Below are 17,813 nucleotides of genomic sequence, written 5' to 3' on the forward strand. Positions count from 1 at the left end.
TCTCCTAAAGGTATGGGATGCATGAACCCTTAAGGAGTGAAGTTGTAACCGCAAGATTCCATCTAGAAGCTTCCAGAATTGACTCAAAGTGAGTTTTTAAGAATGTAGTTGCACCTTTTTAACTTTTACAGGGGTTTGCACCCTATAAGATAGATACAGAGCGGTCAGATGTGCAGGGAACATGACCAATGAGTGCGGTGCTGCAGGTAATGCTAAGAGAAAGTGCGAAACCAGAATTTTAGAGATTTTTAAGGTCTTTCTCTCATTTTCAAGGCTTGATATGAAGAACTAAGGCTTAAGACTTGCAAAGGAGGTAAGTATGAGTGATGATAGACTCACACAGATTGCAGAAAGTCATGGTGAGAATTTTCCGTGCAACAATCTCCTAGGGTTAGGTTTTTGGATGTTTAGGGTTTTCCATTGTTTCTTAATAATAAATAGTGCTTTGACCCTCATTGTAACAAAATTCAGAGGCATGTAGCCGCCACATCTCTTCTCAGAGGTAAGATACCATCATCCGAGTTAGTTTATTTCTATATCTGTATATAAGCATATTTCAGTTCTTTGATATTAATGAAATGAAGTTTTATTTATGTCGCATCTCCATGTATATGGGTATTTCAGTATTTTATTGTGTTTCTTCATAAGTATGGATCAATGGTATTAGATAAATCTTCTCTTTCTCTGTTTTTCTTTGCATTTCCCCAATGAGGTCAGGGAATACGGATTTAGGGCTCGAACTGGTCAAACCTTTTCAAGACTAGCCTCACAAAAATTGATAGTGCTGTGTGGCGGAAGAAAAGAAATACGAGGGGTAGGAGATCATTTCAAAGTACTACTTGAGGACGCCCTCGAGTGATAGAGGAATGCAATGATGGATAAATTTTCCAATATCCTTCGACGACTACCCAAAGGCAACACATCTTCATTCAACAATCACTCTGGAGGTACCACTCCTTTTAAGGTACAAGTTAAGCTATATATTCCCATATTTGAGGGCCATATACATGCAGAAACCCTAGATAAATGGTTAAATATGTTGGAAGTATATTTTTTAGTTCATGACTTTTCCAATCAAGAAAATATTACTTTTGCAATTCTCAAAGCCACCCCACACGTCAAGGAATGGTGGGAAACCTACTGTGAAAAAAAGGACGAGAGGGAATCCTCATTGTTTTCAACCGTGGCCACTTGGAATTATTTCTGAGACACCATCAAGGAATAATATTACCCTGTTGGGATCTATGAAGATAAATACATAAAGTGAACGACATTATTGAAGGGAAGGGACCAAGATGTGCCAAAGTTTACAAATTTTTTCCATACTCTTCACACTGAGCAAGGTATCAAGGATTGTGAGCGAAATTTGGTACTCAAGTACTGTAGATGTCTACAAGTACTGTAGATGTCTACACGAGTACATATATGATGAGATGGAGTTCCTAGAAATCTCCTCGCTTAGCACATCGTACTGATATGTTGTCAAGATTGAGCATAAGTTCAAATAGAAGAAGCAAGGGTTTGGATCTGTGAATCTAAAGCAAGGAAAATGTGCCTCCAAACTGCAAAGCAAAGGACCAATCCAAGGTGGGGTGACCTAGGACAACTCGTCGAAGCCACAAGGGAAGAACAACACCACGAAGACAAAGAAGGACATATACAATGCTTTGTGTTCCATAAGAGCTCCACTCACAACACAAGTGAGTGTCGGGCCAAGAAGCCATTGGTGGCCAAGCTGAAGGCTTCTGAATCATATGAACATTCTGACTCTGACTTAGAACCCGACAAGGGGAATGACAAAGGGAAGAAGATAATTGACGTGGAGCCGAGTGCCACCGTGGCCACAACTAATATCTAGAGGAATGAGCCTGAAGGTCCAAAGGAGGGGGAAAGCCTCTTCCACACATATGTAGGTGAAGGGTTCTCCACTGCAGTTCATTGTCGACAACGGTTGCCACAATAACATCATTTCAGCTGAGGTCGTGAAGCAGCTGGGCCTAGAGACTGTAACACATCGACAGTCGTACACTATTGGGTGACTTCACTAAGGAAGAGATCCCCGTGTTAGCCAACAGTTTCGCCTTCCCTACAACATCAATCACTTCACTGATGAGGTATTGTGTGATGTTGCTCCTCTTGAATTTTGTGATGTATTATTAGGAAAACCATACTTCTGGAAGGAACATGTTGTATAGGAGTCTATACCTCGCTTTGTGATTATTAGTTTGGGTGATAACATGTATAATATATCGGAGGGAGCTTTGCCTATTTGCATCTCTTTGATCACTACAAAGCAATGCAGTAAGATCATTTCCCAGACAAGGAATTTTTTTTTCCTTATGATGCGCCATCAGGGAAATACGAAGGTTGTGGGCATGGCTTCCAAACAGGGCTCCTGCACCCAACAAAAGTAAATGGACAAGGCTGTGGAGGAGTATAGGGATATTTTTTCCTCACCTATAGGGGTACCTTAGCACTCTCATGTTAAGCACTCCATCGATTTGACCCTAGGTGCGCCGCTTCAGGAGTTGTAGCAGAAAGCACACATCAGGCCAAGTTCATCACCCTGTGGGAGCTTGATTGTATTGGTACAAAAGAAGGACATGGCTTGGAGACTTTGTATTGAATATCGAGCCACTGAACAGGATCACTGTCTGGAATAGGTACCGAGCCCCATGGATTTATGACCTTCTGGACCAACTCAAGGGGGGAAATATTTTAGCAAGTTTGACTTGAAGTCTGGTTATCACGAGGTGCCTATCAAACCCTCCAATGAGTTGAACACTGCCTTGAAATCAAAGGAGGGACTTTTTGAATGGTTGGTCACGCCTTTCAGGTTGACAAATGCCCATGCAACCTTCATGAGACTGATGGGCAACATCTTATGATGCTTCACCAATGCATTCGTGGTGGTGTATTTAGATGGCATCTTGATCTTCAGGCACAGTTTGGAAGAGCAACTCCACCATATTCATTAGGTCCCTCAAACACTGCGACAACATAAGCTGTGTGCCAATTTTGGTGAGATGCACTTTTGGCATGACCGAGGTTTAATATCTAGAGTACATCATTGATGAGTAGGGTGTGCATGTGGACCCAGCCAAGATACAAGTCATTTGGGATTGGCTAGCCCCAACCACTCTAACAGAGCTTTGCAAGTTTCTGCATCTTGCCAATTTCTATCACAAGTTCATGTAGGGGTTCTCTCATATTAGTTGGAATTTAAGTCAAGTCACCAAGGGTGGAGTGAAAGCAAAGTTATTTTGGTCTGAATCCCAATAGAAGGTGTTTTCCAAGTTGAAGCATCACCTCTGCTCTGCACTAGTGCTCACATTACCAAACCCACAAAACCATTTGAGATCAATACAAATGCCTCTAAGTATGTTATTGGTGGAGTTCTTACTCATCAGGGACATTGAGTGGCATATCATAGCGAGACACATTCAAACACAGTCTGAAAGTGTCTCACCTATGACAAATAGATGTATTCCATTGTGCAAGCCTACCCACAATGGAAGCATTACATTCTGCAGAAGGAAATGGTCATCCACGCAGACCACCAACCCCTATAATTCATACATACAGAATGGAAGTTTTAGAATGATCGTCATTAGAAATGGTCCACATAACTGCAACAATTCCATTTGAACATCAAGTATAATATGAATAAAGCACACTTAAATTTTAGGGGATAAATATCATATTAGTATATATGTATTTTAGGTATGGATGTAATATGTAGTGAAAAATCAAATTTTTGAGTGTAAATTTATTTAGAATGTAAAATATAATGCGTAAATTTTTATTGTTTAAATTATATTTTTGAATGTTATATACTGTATATATAAAATAAAAACTTTTTTTAATGATATATACATATATTTTTTTAAATGATATATAATATATACATAATTGATTTTGAAATATTTCAAATAACATATACATTGAAATAGCTTTTATTATTAATATATTTCTAATTATATCTCAATATTAATTAGTATTAAAATATTTTATTGCTAACCCACATTGAATATTTTTGATATACAATATTAAAATGTTCATATTTAGTTTTACAACATACTAAATTTTTTTAATTATAGCCTACATGATTACATGATTACCTGCCAATTCGAGGAATTGATGGACAAAAATTTCATACATCGATCAATTTACCAAATCAATGTGAAGTTTTTTTTGACTTTCAATATATATCAAAGAATTTTTTTCATGATATATACATATATATTTTTTAAATGATATATAATATATCTATAATTGACATTGAAATATTTTAAATAGCATATACATTGAAATATTTTATTATTAATATATTTTTAATTATATGTCAATATTAATTCGTATTAAAATATTTTATTGATAACCCAGATTGAATATTTTTTTTAATACAACATTAAAATATTCATATTCATTTTTATAACATACTCATCCTTTTTAATTATAGCCTACAGTATTACAGGATGTGTCGACTCGAGGAAGTTATGGACAAACAGACTTGCACGTCCCACAGTGCACTATGAGTTGTAGAATGAGCCTTTCCACTCAACTAACCCAATTATAGATTTCAAATCGTTAACTAATTTCATAAGTGAATCAATTTACAAAATCAATGTGAAATTTCTTTTCACTTTAAATATATATGAAAGATTAAATTATTTATGTTATTATTAATTTATGACCATTAAATTTAAATTATTAATTATTAATTAATTTTAATAAATTCATTAATTATTCAATTTTTATCAAATATAAAAGTTATAATATTTTTTTTCTTTAATTTCAAAATATACTCTACCAATTTATATTCTTATCCATAAATGCAAAAAACCAGGCCTTAGAGTGACATTGCCGGTGCGAATATTTTTGAATTGTTAAAACACAAAGTCAATGCCAACCTATAAAAAATTATTCCTTCTAGAGACATAAAACTCTTGGTGGGGGGCCCACGAAATCCAAACGGATGTGTTAAAATCCAAAAGCGCGAGTTTTTATTTGTTCCCTTCGCCACGGAAGCGGAAGGCCAGCTTGGAATGCCATTGCTGGTGGGCTTTTTTATTTGTTCAAATTTAAAGTCAATGTCAGCCGAACTGCAATTATTGCCGGGTGCCCGGGGCAATTTGGAATCAAAGTTTAAACACATTTTAAATTTAAAGAAAACACATTTTTATTAAAACAAACTTTTTTGATTACATTAAATCAGATCTCTTCACATTTTCTAAGAATTCGTTTTTATCCGATGTGATGGCTTTGATCTGATGTGATCAAGGCTATTGATTTTATATTTTATGTAAGTTGGGTATACTAAGTCTTTATGATTTTAGCAAGACCAGACTCACGGAAAAGGGGAATCCGCCCCTCTAGCCGCCACCACAACAGGTCAATGTACTCAATAAGATTTGAACTTCGGTCTGCCTAGACATAGCCCAAGTGACTTACCGTCAAACCACACATCACTGTACTAAGCTATTGATTTTATATTAAAAACAATTCACGTTGATCACATGGGATCAAAACTATCTCTAGGTAAATGCCAAGGGGTTTAATGATGAAGGCTATTAATTTTAATGAATGTGAAAAGGTTTGATTTAAAACTATCTCTAGGTAAATGCCAAGGGGTTTAATGATCAAGGCCATTAGTTTTAATGAATGTGAAAAGATTTGATTTAATATGATAAAGGCCATTGATTTTAATGGAAAATCAACCACCTTTAATCACATTGAACCAAAACCTTCTCCAAGGAAATGTGAATGGATTTTTTTTAATGCGATCAAGGTCGTTGAAAAATCAATGGCCTTGATGACATCAGACCAAAGCCAAATCTCGACCAATGTGAAGAACTTTGATCAAGCTCGGCCGTGATTAAGAGTTTTAATAAAAAATAATAATATTTTTTTTATTAAATTGATTAAGCCTTTTCACTATTAATAAAGAAGAGTTTTAATAAAAAACAATAATATATATATTTCTTTATTAAATTTAATATTAGTTGTAGATTTTGAACAATCTTGTAAAACAAATTTTTTTATAATGTGTAAAATTTGGAATATCTTTCCTCGGGAAAAAAAAAATATGAGTTATGCAAATTTATCTCAAATAAATTTTGGAATTCTAAAATCGACTTTTTAAAATATAGAAAATATTTTCGTTATTTGTTAATTTGTAATCTAAGAAACACGTCTTAAATTATATTTTAACAACAATCATGTGTTATTTAGGCCAAGTACAAGTGTGAGTTTGCCGTTATTGAGATGTTATATTTGACATATATCATTAATGCTAATGTGTTCAAGTGGATTATTCAAGATTGGCAAGTCCCTACTATGTTTGTTTGTAAAGAAATAGCTACTCTATTTTATAAAAAAATTAATATTATTTATTTCTGTCATACAGATTATTATGGATCAGAAGCTTAAATTTGAATATTATTTATTTAATTAAGAAAGGAATTTATAATTATAAAGAAAATTAATTTCTTTAATATGAATTATGATTGAAGTTTTTATAATGGCATGTTCTAAAAAAAATTAGTTTTGAAATTAATTATTATTTTAATTGATAATTTAATATGTTTTTCAAATATATATAAATATATACCTCAGATTGAGAAGAAACAATATATGCATTTGAATATGATATGTGGATAAGGAAGTTGTATACATAAATCCAAGACTATGATTCATAGTTTGTCTTAGGTCATTTCACTCCAGAGTATATTGTAAGAATTTTGGTTTCATATAAGAGATGTATGGCTTCTTGATCCAAAATGATCAAGAAATGATTAGGATTGATCCAAAAGGGATTATAGGCCAAAAATTCAAAGTCATTGGAATCGAGTGAAAGCAACAATGCCATCACCTAGAGCTTGGAAAAAAATTCCAAGGCAACTTCAATGGGAAAAATATGACTTTGTATGAAGAAGTTGTGAAAGTTTTTAGGGCAAACTCCAAAAAGTCAACAACAACTGGTCAAAATCAACGCATGGTTCCACAGCTCAGGGCTCGAGACACCATGTGGCATCACCAGATGGCACCAAGTGGCAAACAATGATTGGAGCAGATGGACCAATATGTTGCTGACAAGCAGCACTCACTAGGCAACAAAGGCGACAATTAGCATTACGAGAGGGAGGCAACACATGGCCTGTCTCAGGTCACCACGTGGCATCACCAGATGGCGCCAAGTGGAAGATAGCCATTGGAGCTCGGTTGGTCATGGCCATAGGTTAGGGCAGGCCGTCATGTGGAATCAATAGATGGTACCAAGTGGTAGACAACATTGGAGTAGATGGGCCAATATGTTGTTGACAAGTGGCACTGACTGGGAGATAATTGGCACTACCAGAGCGTAGCAAAAAACGTGGCTAGTCTAAAGCCACCATGTTGCATCACCAGATGGTGCAAAGTGGCAAATAGCAGACTAACAAACTAAACAGGATTCAATCCCAAAACCTTTGCATTACAAATCTGTTGCTTTACGATTGGGCTATGTTTGGTGGCTTGATTATTATATTCCACCAAATGTATTTGAAGTGGTTATGATATCACTTGACATACAAAAAGGCGAAACCTACCATTGCTGCCGGCTCTGCCATATTTGTTGGCGCTCCAAGCCAAACTCCACCATATTCACTGACACTTTGAAACCATCATAACTCCTCCAACAAATTATTCTATGGTAAACACATTATGATATGATTTAATGTGAACGATATATTTAATATGTGACATATCAAAAGCTATGAATTTTAAACTAGAAATTGCCCCTAAAGGTTCAAAGATACACTGAAGGAATGGAAAATTTGGGAAGATCATCTTTGATGTAAGATATCCAACTATAGGAATTCATGAATTGTGTTTTTCTATCATGTTAGATTTAAAGTGAAATCTATTTTTAAGCAACCTTGACAATGAAGTGATTTGGAAGGTTGTTTTTACTTGTGACATAAACCCATGTTTATTAAAATTGGTGTTATTTCCATTTTTGGTCATGATATATGGTTTATACCTAGTCTAAAATACATTAGGCTTTCGGGAGGCAAATGGATCTGCACTCAATATCTTCAAACTTGTTCTTTTTTTCCTTAGTTTGACATCATGTTAACTCGCCAAAATTTTGGAAAGATGACTTCTCTCACAAATTTTCTGCTCAATTCAATTTGATATTTATTGAGAATCTATTGAATTGGACTTGATAGGATCTTAGTTTTGTGTTATGTCTGCCTCTCTTGGTACAAAACTAACTTATTTACTTTACACTGAAATGAATTTCTTCTTAAGATCGTGGAATTTAAGCAAAAAATCAAATTATATTGACAACATTTCTCTTTATATGTAGGTCTAAATTACAAAAATTAACCATAAAACCATCATTAATTGACGAACAATTGGTAGCATCATCCTTAATTCAAATATACAATGAATTACCTAATTTTTTTTAAGCAATACTAATGCTCTCTTGCTTGGTGTTGGGTCTTAATAGCGACATGGGCATATTTTTTGTCCTTAATATTAGCTTGTCACATATATGTGTATGGAGGTGGAAATAGTCATAATCATGGAGGAATGCTTATGACAAGAAAATGTGTATATATGGGGAATAGTCATAAACATGGAGGATTTCTCTCCGGGAATAATAAGTAAGATAGTAAAGGAAAGTTAATTGGAAGTGACAAGTAAAGTTAGGTTTGGTTATTTTTGGAGTTAATTTTTTTTATTAATTTTTAAATGATAATTTTTTATGATTAAAGTTTTTACTAATTAATTATGTAAATAATAATTATGAATTCTAGGCAGCGCTAATCCGAGCTTGAAACCCTCGCACTCATGGAAGCTGCCACCGACGTTCAAATCGGCTTGGTCTTTTGCGCAGATCTCAGGTAGGGGAACTGCAACGCAGGTTCTCTCGTGCCCATCTCCCCCTCTTCCCATGCCGTGGACATGATAGGGTGGAGTTTCGATGCCAGTGATTCTCTGCGGGCATCACACGATTTGCCTATAAATCCCGCTCAGAGTCTCCAGCCCTCTCTAGTTAATGAAGTCAGTGAGCCCCTGAGAAGAATCGAGATTCAGAACTTCACGCAGAATCACCCTTCCGTTCAACAGAATAATCTCTGCGGTGAGCCTGTTCCTCAGGGAAGAGTCGACAGAAAGGAGCCAACTCGCGGATATTTGCCCAATGAAATGAATGACTTGAAGGAGGAATCAGATGAGAACGCACAGCCCAAGGCATTGGTCTCCCCTAGGGCGGATCTCGGGATCTCTGTCTCATCCTCATTCCATTTTCGCGGCCAGATTGCCCCAGATCTCCTCTCTGCCAGAAGCAAGCAGCGAATCTGCTCCTCATTCTCGCCAGATTTGCTTGCAGAGGTTCCTCTTTTGATTCAGCCAGATCTGTTGGAAGAATCTCAGGAATTTCAAATCCAAGTCAAACTACTGGGCAAGACAAGGATGCATTGGGTTCGAGCAACAGATCTAGTCCAGGATCTTCTGCAAAAACTCGAATGCCAGCTGGGGATCCCCTCCTCCTTCCTCAGATTGTTATATAAGGGTAAGCAACTAATGAATCCCCTTCCTCTCTCTTTTTACAGCATTCATAAGGACGCCTCTATCGGGGCTTCTTTTCGTTTAAGAGGTGGTTCCTTTGGGTAGACCTCCTCTGCCCCTTCTTTCTCTTATAAAGATGCAGCTCGCAAAGACGTTGCCCAACCTCAGTCCTCTCCGAAAGCAGCCCATCCAAATGGGGCTCCAAAGCCATTTTTGGTGGACAAATCAGAGGAAATTCCTTCCATCAATTTCTCTCATGCTGAGATTGAAAATTGCTTACAGATTTTTGAAGAATCAACACTCATTTGCAGATTTAATGGGCTTTGGCCTCGCACAGCAGATCTATACCAATGGATCTACTGCACTTGGACTAAAAAAAGCAAGATTTAGTTATGTTCAAAAGGATTCTTCATTGTGGTTTTTGACTCAAATGAAGATTACCAGAAGGCCTTAGTGGGAGGCCCTTGGTTCTGGGGTGCGGCTGGGCTTTTTTTCACCCCTTGGTTTCCAGACTTCGACCCTTCTTCAGTAGTCATCACCAAGCTTCCCATTTGGGTTAGGCTCCCGAATCTTCCGACTCATCTATGGCATGCATCTGTTTTCATAGCCATTGGAGATACTTTAGGACGCTACCTGGCTACAGACACCTCAAGAAAGGAAAATGGTCTTTACACCTATGGGAGACTTTGTCCAGAAATAGATATCAGCAAAGGACTACCGGATCAGATTAATCTCAAGATTGGAGATTTCCACTGGACTCAAACCTTGGATTACGAGAATACAGCCTTCTAATGCCGCCATTGCCATCAAACGGGGCACCTCTAGAGTACATGTACCCAGTTCCTTGATAAAAAGAAGAATCTAAATCGCAAACCCAAATCCAAGCGCTGGAATCCTTGTGAGCCTCCCCGCTCAATGTACGATCTAGATTTCTCTAGTTCGGATGAGGAGGAAACTGAAGCTGTTTTGCAGAATGATGAGGCTATTGTAGAAGATGTGCAGAATGATGTGATTCTGATGGACACTCCCTCAGGTGCTCCAGCAGTCTCCTCTGACCCTCAGTTTTCTCAGAAACGTTCTCATTTTTCTTCTTCCTCAGATTCTGATAAGGATATTCCGCCGCCAGTGCAGAATAGTCTACAGCTTGTCATGGCTTAGCCACACTCCACTGGGTGGGTCAAAGTAAACAAGAAAAAAGGCAAAAAATGTCGTGTGGCTGGAAATGACCCCTCGGGGTAGTTCTCTTAGCTGAGTTCTTTCTTTTTGTTCTCCTTTGTCTTCTTAGCCCTTTCATGGAATGTCTCTAAGGCGCGAGGTGGATAGCCTATCACCTGTGGCTCCCTTACTTTTCTGCTTCGCTTGCTTGCAAGCTTGATTGTACTATACTTTTCTTATCTTAATAGAATTAGTCTTTATTCAGAAAAAAAAATAATTATGAATTCTAGAAAAAATTATTAAAATTATTTCAATAAATAATTTGTTCATTTTATTACTATTATTATTGTGTGCGTGTGTGTGTTTTTTTATGTAAAATGATTTGAAAAAAAATAAATTTTGTTGACTTTGTTACTTTTACCCTATTTATATGTCATATTTATTTAAGTTCAATGGATTTGATTTCAAATTTGTGAAGTCTACTCTACCAAACATAAAAATGGTATGCTGAAATGGGAAATCAATCAGAACTACGCTATGAATTAACTTTAAGGTATTTTCACAAGGCGAAATTTTGATTTTGATTTTAAATTTTATTTGAAATGCAATAAAAATAAATAAAATTATAATTATAATTTATTAAATTTATATGTTTTAACTATTTAAAAAAAATTCAAGATATTAAGTCAGTTGTATATTTAAAAATTTAATTTAAACAATGAAATATTCTCAATTCAAACCTTGAACAAATATCATATCACTGGAAGAAAACCAAAAAATAATATCATTAACTTAATTCTTAAAACAATTATAAATGAGTTAACAATTAAATTGATAAGTTAACAATTGAGTTGATTTGACTAGTTCATTTAAAAAACTTTGGAAAGCTAAGAAAGCCATCTAATCCATTCAACTTAAACACTTATAATTACATTAGGTACTATTTCAAAGCATATTTTCACATTATTTCCAATTTCTCAGAAGATTTGTGCATTGGTTTAGTAGGATTTTTCAAAAAATCAATAAGAAAAAAAACCAAAGACACATTTTTTCAAACATACCTATTCCCAAATATGAATTCCACAATATCCCAGTTCTCATAGGAGCCTTCCTACTTGATTGCATAAAATAAAACATTCAAACTTGATAGTGTCAAAGTTCACCTTTAACGTTCAAGTCTCAACTTCAATCATCTTCATTGCAAAGGAAACTAGTAGGTGGACCCTAGCCTCTAGTTATTGTCCAATGATAAACTTTTGTGCATAATTGTTTTGTTTGCACAAAATCGTCTGTTAATAAATCGATCCAGGTAGGGGAATGTCGATGTAGCGCTTTCGAGACAATGCAATGTTGCCTAACCATGGTTGATTTTTGTGTAACAATAAGGTAAAATTTAGGGTTATGTATTTGCCTTTAATAGAAGACTGTGAGCGGATTTTGTGTGAAATAGGAAGAGAAAAAACATGATTTTTTGGTGGATAAGTACTCAGTGCTCCACCCTTCCATTGTTTATCCATAAGGGATTGATATTTTGCCGTCCTCTTTTCTATTGTCCTTTGTTTTTAACACAATACAGTCAATATATACAAAATATGTATATGATGATACAGAAAAGAGAGATGTGAATTAGGCTACTTAAGGATCTCTTGAGAAAAAATAGAGATGGATTTGGCTAGTATGAGATCGTGCTAGAACCCTGAAATTTTTGCAAGCCTTATTGTTAAAAAAAAAATTATAGTTAGACAAATTTTAGCCAATCCCAACCCAATATTAAATAGAAAAATGTTTTATTAGATAGTTGAACTATATAAACAAATTGGAGCCATCCCAATATTAAATGGATTTTTTTTTTAATTAGATAAAACAAATCATGTTAAAAAAAAAAAATCAAAATCAAAGCTACAACAAATTCCTGATACATAAGTTTCCACACTAGGGAAAGAGAGCCATATCATGTGTAATATGAAAATAAAATTCAATAACTCCAAAATGTGTATTTATGTTACACAAGACAATTTTCGGATGCAACTTCTAGGAGGGCAACGTACTCGATCTAACTTCTCTCAAGGGAACATGCTTTGCATTTTGGTTGTTTTGTATGCTTTTATTTTGATAATAATTGTCGTAACAAATTTTAGATTCATTTGGTAATTTTTCTTGAAAATAAATCTATAGAACACGTTTTGATTGGTAGTAGTTCAAATCAAAAATTATTCTTTAGGAAGAAAAGATTTTGGATTGTAAACCTTTAAAAATGAAGATGTATACTATCGATTTTTCCCGTGGGAAACATGTAATTGAACAACTACTTTGTTCAAATTCCTGGAACATCTGCTAAATAACTTCTATCAAATCTAAATCAATAGAGACATATCTAGACATAGTGGAATGAAGAGGCACTGTAATATGGTGAATGATAACACGTATAAATGAGTATGTGTCAAGAGATCTGACTAGGTAAGCCTTGTTATCTTGACCACTAACAAACAAATGTCATTAGTGATTTCTCGCTTGTTTATCCATATGTATGACGTTAGTGATCTCACAGGCTATGGATCCTGCACATCAACCATAATGATTTCGATGCATATTTCCTGGTCAGGACCTTGAAGCCAAAGAATCTGGTGAATTTTATAGATTTTAGAAATATTTTCAGAGGGCCGGTGCTGCTAGAATTTGTGGAGATGGATTTTCTAGAGCCGTTGAATCTGGGTGGAAGCTATCTTAATGGTTCCATAATTTATCAATATGGGATGTTAAAGAACTTGAAGTATTTGTACTTGGCTGTGAATTATTTAACTGGAAAAATACCGCTGGAGTTCGGGAAGATCCACGGTCTCTGACATCTTGAAATTGGATACAATTTCTACGAGGGAAGGATTCCATGGCAACTCAACGACATGACTGAACTTGATTATTTAGATATTTCCCAAGCTAATTTGTCCAGGGTTTTGCCTTGGGAATAGGGGATGCTGAGGAAGCTGGATTCTTTGTTATTGTTCAATAATCTCAATGCAGTAGTCTCCGCAATGACGTCTCTATAGACTTGTTCAAAAAAACGATCTTATGTTCGATTCCCTTGGGGTTCTCTAAGCTCAATAATTTTAAACTTCTGAGCCATCTGTATACTAATATGAGCGGCAACATGCCTGAGGGATCGATTATTTTCCAGATTTGAAAGAATTGTTTCAGTGAAATTCTGCTTCTGACCCTCAACAGAAGATATTTAAGGTTTTCTCAGCGTTCTTTGATAGCGGTTTGACAAATTAACAGTGGAAAACCAATGTATTAGTGACAGTAGTACGGTGGAAAACAAAAGGGTAAACGATATTAGGTAGTTAACTGATTCAAAAGAGACACCTTCGGTATAAATAACATGGATTTTTAATGTAAGTGGACGATTATTATTATAAGGAGGTATAAGGTTAAAATATTTTGATGACACCTAGCATTTGAGATAAAGTATGGACATATGGTAGTATATGGTGATAAACGATATAACATAGATTTGAGATAAAGTATGGACATATGGTAGTATATGGTGATAAACCATATAACATAGTGTATATATATATGTATATATATATCACCATATAACATAGTGTATATATATATCTATATATATATATAATCCATTGTAAACAATATCACCACAATTTGGCGAGGAGATCGGGATTTGATCCCCCAACTTCTCATTTTTTTATTATAGAAGTTTCCTAATGTGGCATAAGAGATGGGATATACTTTTCTATGTAGAAAGGATATTTTGTGCAGAGTGTGCAGCGAGACAACCAAACTTTGGAGAGATATTCCGGGCAAAACAAGAAGCCTTTTTCAAATCCAAAAGTTACTACAGGATCCAGAGACAGAGCAAAACAAAGCAAAGTCAGTTTAGATTTTAGTTAAAGTATTTTTATATGTAATTTTCATGGATTTTTGAAAATTTTGAATAAAAAGGCCCCCCCATTAAAGACAGGGCCTGGAGAGATAGGCTTGAAGATAGTCGAACTTGGTTATCAATGCAATGGTGTCATTTTCTCTTACGTGTTTGGTTATTTCTCTTTATTTGCTACTAATTTTCCTTACAAGTTGCTTATTTCTTTTAAATTAATATTTATTTCATGGTGATTTTAAATGCATGAAAACACTTCTAGAAAATTAATGAATTAGTATCAATTTCGATTAGGATTTTGGATCAACTAGTATCAGAGCGGTTATTGATAGCTTGGTTTTTAAGTATGTGTGTTCAACAAGTGAAGAAGAATTTGTGAAATTAGACATGGCTAAAAGCTTGAAATGAGAAAGGATGCAAGAATTGGAAAAAATTAACAATAATATTCAACTAGAAAATGCAGAGCTCAAGAAACTGCTCAATGCTGCAAATGACAAGAAGCGAAAATTGTATCTCAAGCTACAAAAGGCCATGAAAGAGCAAGTTGGAGAAAATTATGTTATACCTCTTGTAATCTGAAATGACGAGATGTCTATACATTCATAGAATACGTCATTAGTCCCAACCACTCAATATGAAGTTGGGGATACATCTTATGCGCCAATCATGCGAGAAGATTGGCAATAATCTTCATATAGTAGTAAGGCATGCGAGATGTCAAGTGGAAGAATGAACAAAAATCTTCATGATATGCATGCGCAAGGGACAATCATCCAAGGTATAATAAATTTACTTGTTCAAGCATTCCTTTTGAGTTTAGGAAAATTGGGATTGAGAAATATTTATGGCATAGGAAACCATGCGCTTTTTGTGGGTTGACTAACCATTGTGGTGCCAAGTGGTGGAAGATAAGAACTTTGTAAAGAAATTATCTAGGTGGATATTGGTGGCAACCTGCCTATTCCACATTGACCCCCACCATTGTTTTTTTTCAATTTCCTTAACTGTAGCACAACTTACTATTTTTGGAAATTTTCGAGTCCTAAACTTATAGAGCGGTTTTGAGGGACTAAAAGACGTTTTTAAGGAAAACAAAGAAATAAAAAAAGTCCCACAATGGTTTACCAATTTGTCTTAGACTCTTCGACATATTCGAAATGAGGTATTATGATATCCAAACAGAGATTATATGCCAAATTTATGACCCAAACAAGGCCCATTGTGTTGGTGCTTCATCTCATAGGGTTAGGTTTTTTGGATGTTTAGGGTTTTCCATTGTTTCTCAATAATAAATTGGCCTTTCAACCTCATTATAACACATTTTAGAGGCATGTAGTTTCCACATCTCTTCTCAAAGATAAGCTACCATTTCCCCGGCTAGTTTATTTTTATTTTTGTATGTAAGAATATTTCAATTCTTTAATATTAATGAAATGGAGTTTTATTTTTGCTGCTTCTCTATGTATATGGGTGTTTCTGTATTTTGTTGCATTCTTGCATAAGTTTGGATCAGCGGTATCAGAGGGATCTTCTCTTTCTCTATTTTTCTTTGCATGTCTCCAACGAGGTCAAGTTATAAGGAGTTGGGGCTTGATCTAGTTGAACATTTGCAAGACCAGCCTCACAAAACCTGATGACCTCCAATGGTAGAATAAAAAAAGACGAGGGGGCATGAGATCCTTTCAAAATACTGCTTGAGGAAGCCCTTGAGTGATAGAGGAATGCAATGATGGATAACTCTGCCCAGATACTTCGATGATTATGCACAAGCGACACATTTTCATCCATCAGCCACTCTGGAGCAACCACTTCTTTTAAGGTACAAGTTAACTTTGATATTCCCATATATGAGGGCCTGATAGATGTAGACACTGTAGATAAATGGTTAAATATGTTGAAAGATATTTTTTAGTTCATGACTTTTCCAATCACGAAAGTATTACTTTTTCACTTCTTAAAGCGGCCCCACACATCAATGACTAGTGGGAAACCTACTCTGAAAATAGGTCGAGAGAGAATCCTCACTGTTTTCAGCCATGCCCACTTGGAATTCTTTCTAAGACTCCATCAAGGAACAATATTACCCTATAGGGAGCTATGAGGATAAATACATAAAGTGCACCGCACTACAGTAGGGAAGGGACTAAGATGTGCTAGAGTTTACAAAAGTTTTACATAATCTTCGCACGAAGCTGTGTATAAAATATTATGAGTGGCACTTGGTACTCAAGTACCGTGACTATCTACATAAATACATTCATGATGAGATGGAGTTCCTGGACATCTCCTCGCTTGGCACAACATACTGATACGCTATCAAGATTGAGAAGAAGTTCAAACAGGAGAAGCAAGTCTTTGGGTCTATGAATCTGAAGTAAGGAAAACGCACCCCCAAACCATAGAGCAAAGGAAAATTCTAAGGTGGGGTGACCCCGACAACCCACCAAAGCCGGAAGAAAATAACAACACCATGAAGACAAAGAACGACACGAGAAAATGGTAAGAGTTCCATAAGAGCTCCATCCACAACATAAGTGAGTGTCAGACCAGGTAGTCATTAGTGCCCGAGTTTAAGGCTTTCAAATCAAATACATGTTTCGACTCTGAGACAGAACCCGACAAGGGGAATGGAAAATGGAAGTGGATCATGGATGCAGAGCCTAATGCCACCGTTCATACAAATAAGATCCAGAAGAATGAGCCTGAAGATCCATAGGAGGGGGAACACCTCTTCCACTCACAAATGTGGGTGAAGGGTTCTCCGCTGCAGTTCATTGTCGACATCGAGAGCCAAAAGAACCTCATTTCAGCAGAGGTCATGAAGCGGCTGGGCCTACCGACTATAACACATCTACATCCATACACCATCACGCGGATTCAATAAGGACGAGATGTCCCTACTAGTGAGAAATGACGCCTTCCCTATAGTATCAAGCCCTTCACGAATGAGGTACTGTGTGATGATGCTCCTCTTGAAGTTTCTCAGGTATTTAGGACAACCATACTTGTGGAAGCGACGTATTGTATATGATTCTAGACCTCACTCTATGATTATTACTCGGTGATAAGTTGTACATCATACCAAAGGTAGCCCCGCCTACAACCATCTCTTTGATAACTGCAAAGAAATGTAGTAAGATCATTTCCCAGACCAAGAAATTTGTTTTCCTTATGATTCGCACTTAGGGCAAGAAGAAGGTTATGG

Source organism: Pinus tabuliformis, chromosome 1_1 (assembly GCF_031772625.1).
Source record: "Pinus tabuliformis cultivar Carrire ecotype Pingquan chromosome 1_1, CPIR1, whole genome shotgun sequence".
In the NCBI taxonomy this organism is placed as follows: domain Eukaryota; kingdom Viridiplantae; phylum Streptophyta; class Pinopsida; order Pinales; family Pinaceae; genus Pinus; species Pinus tabuliformis.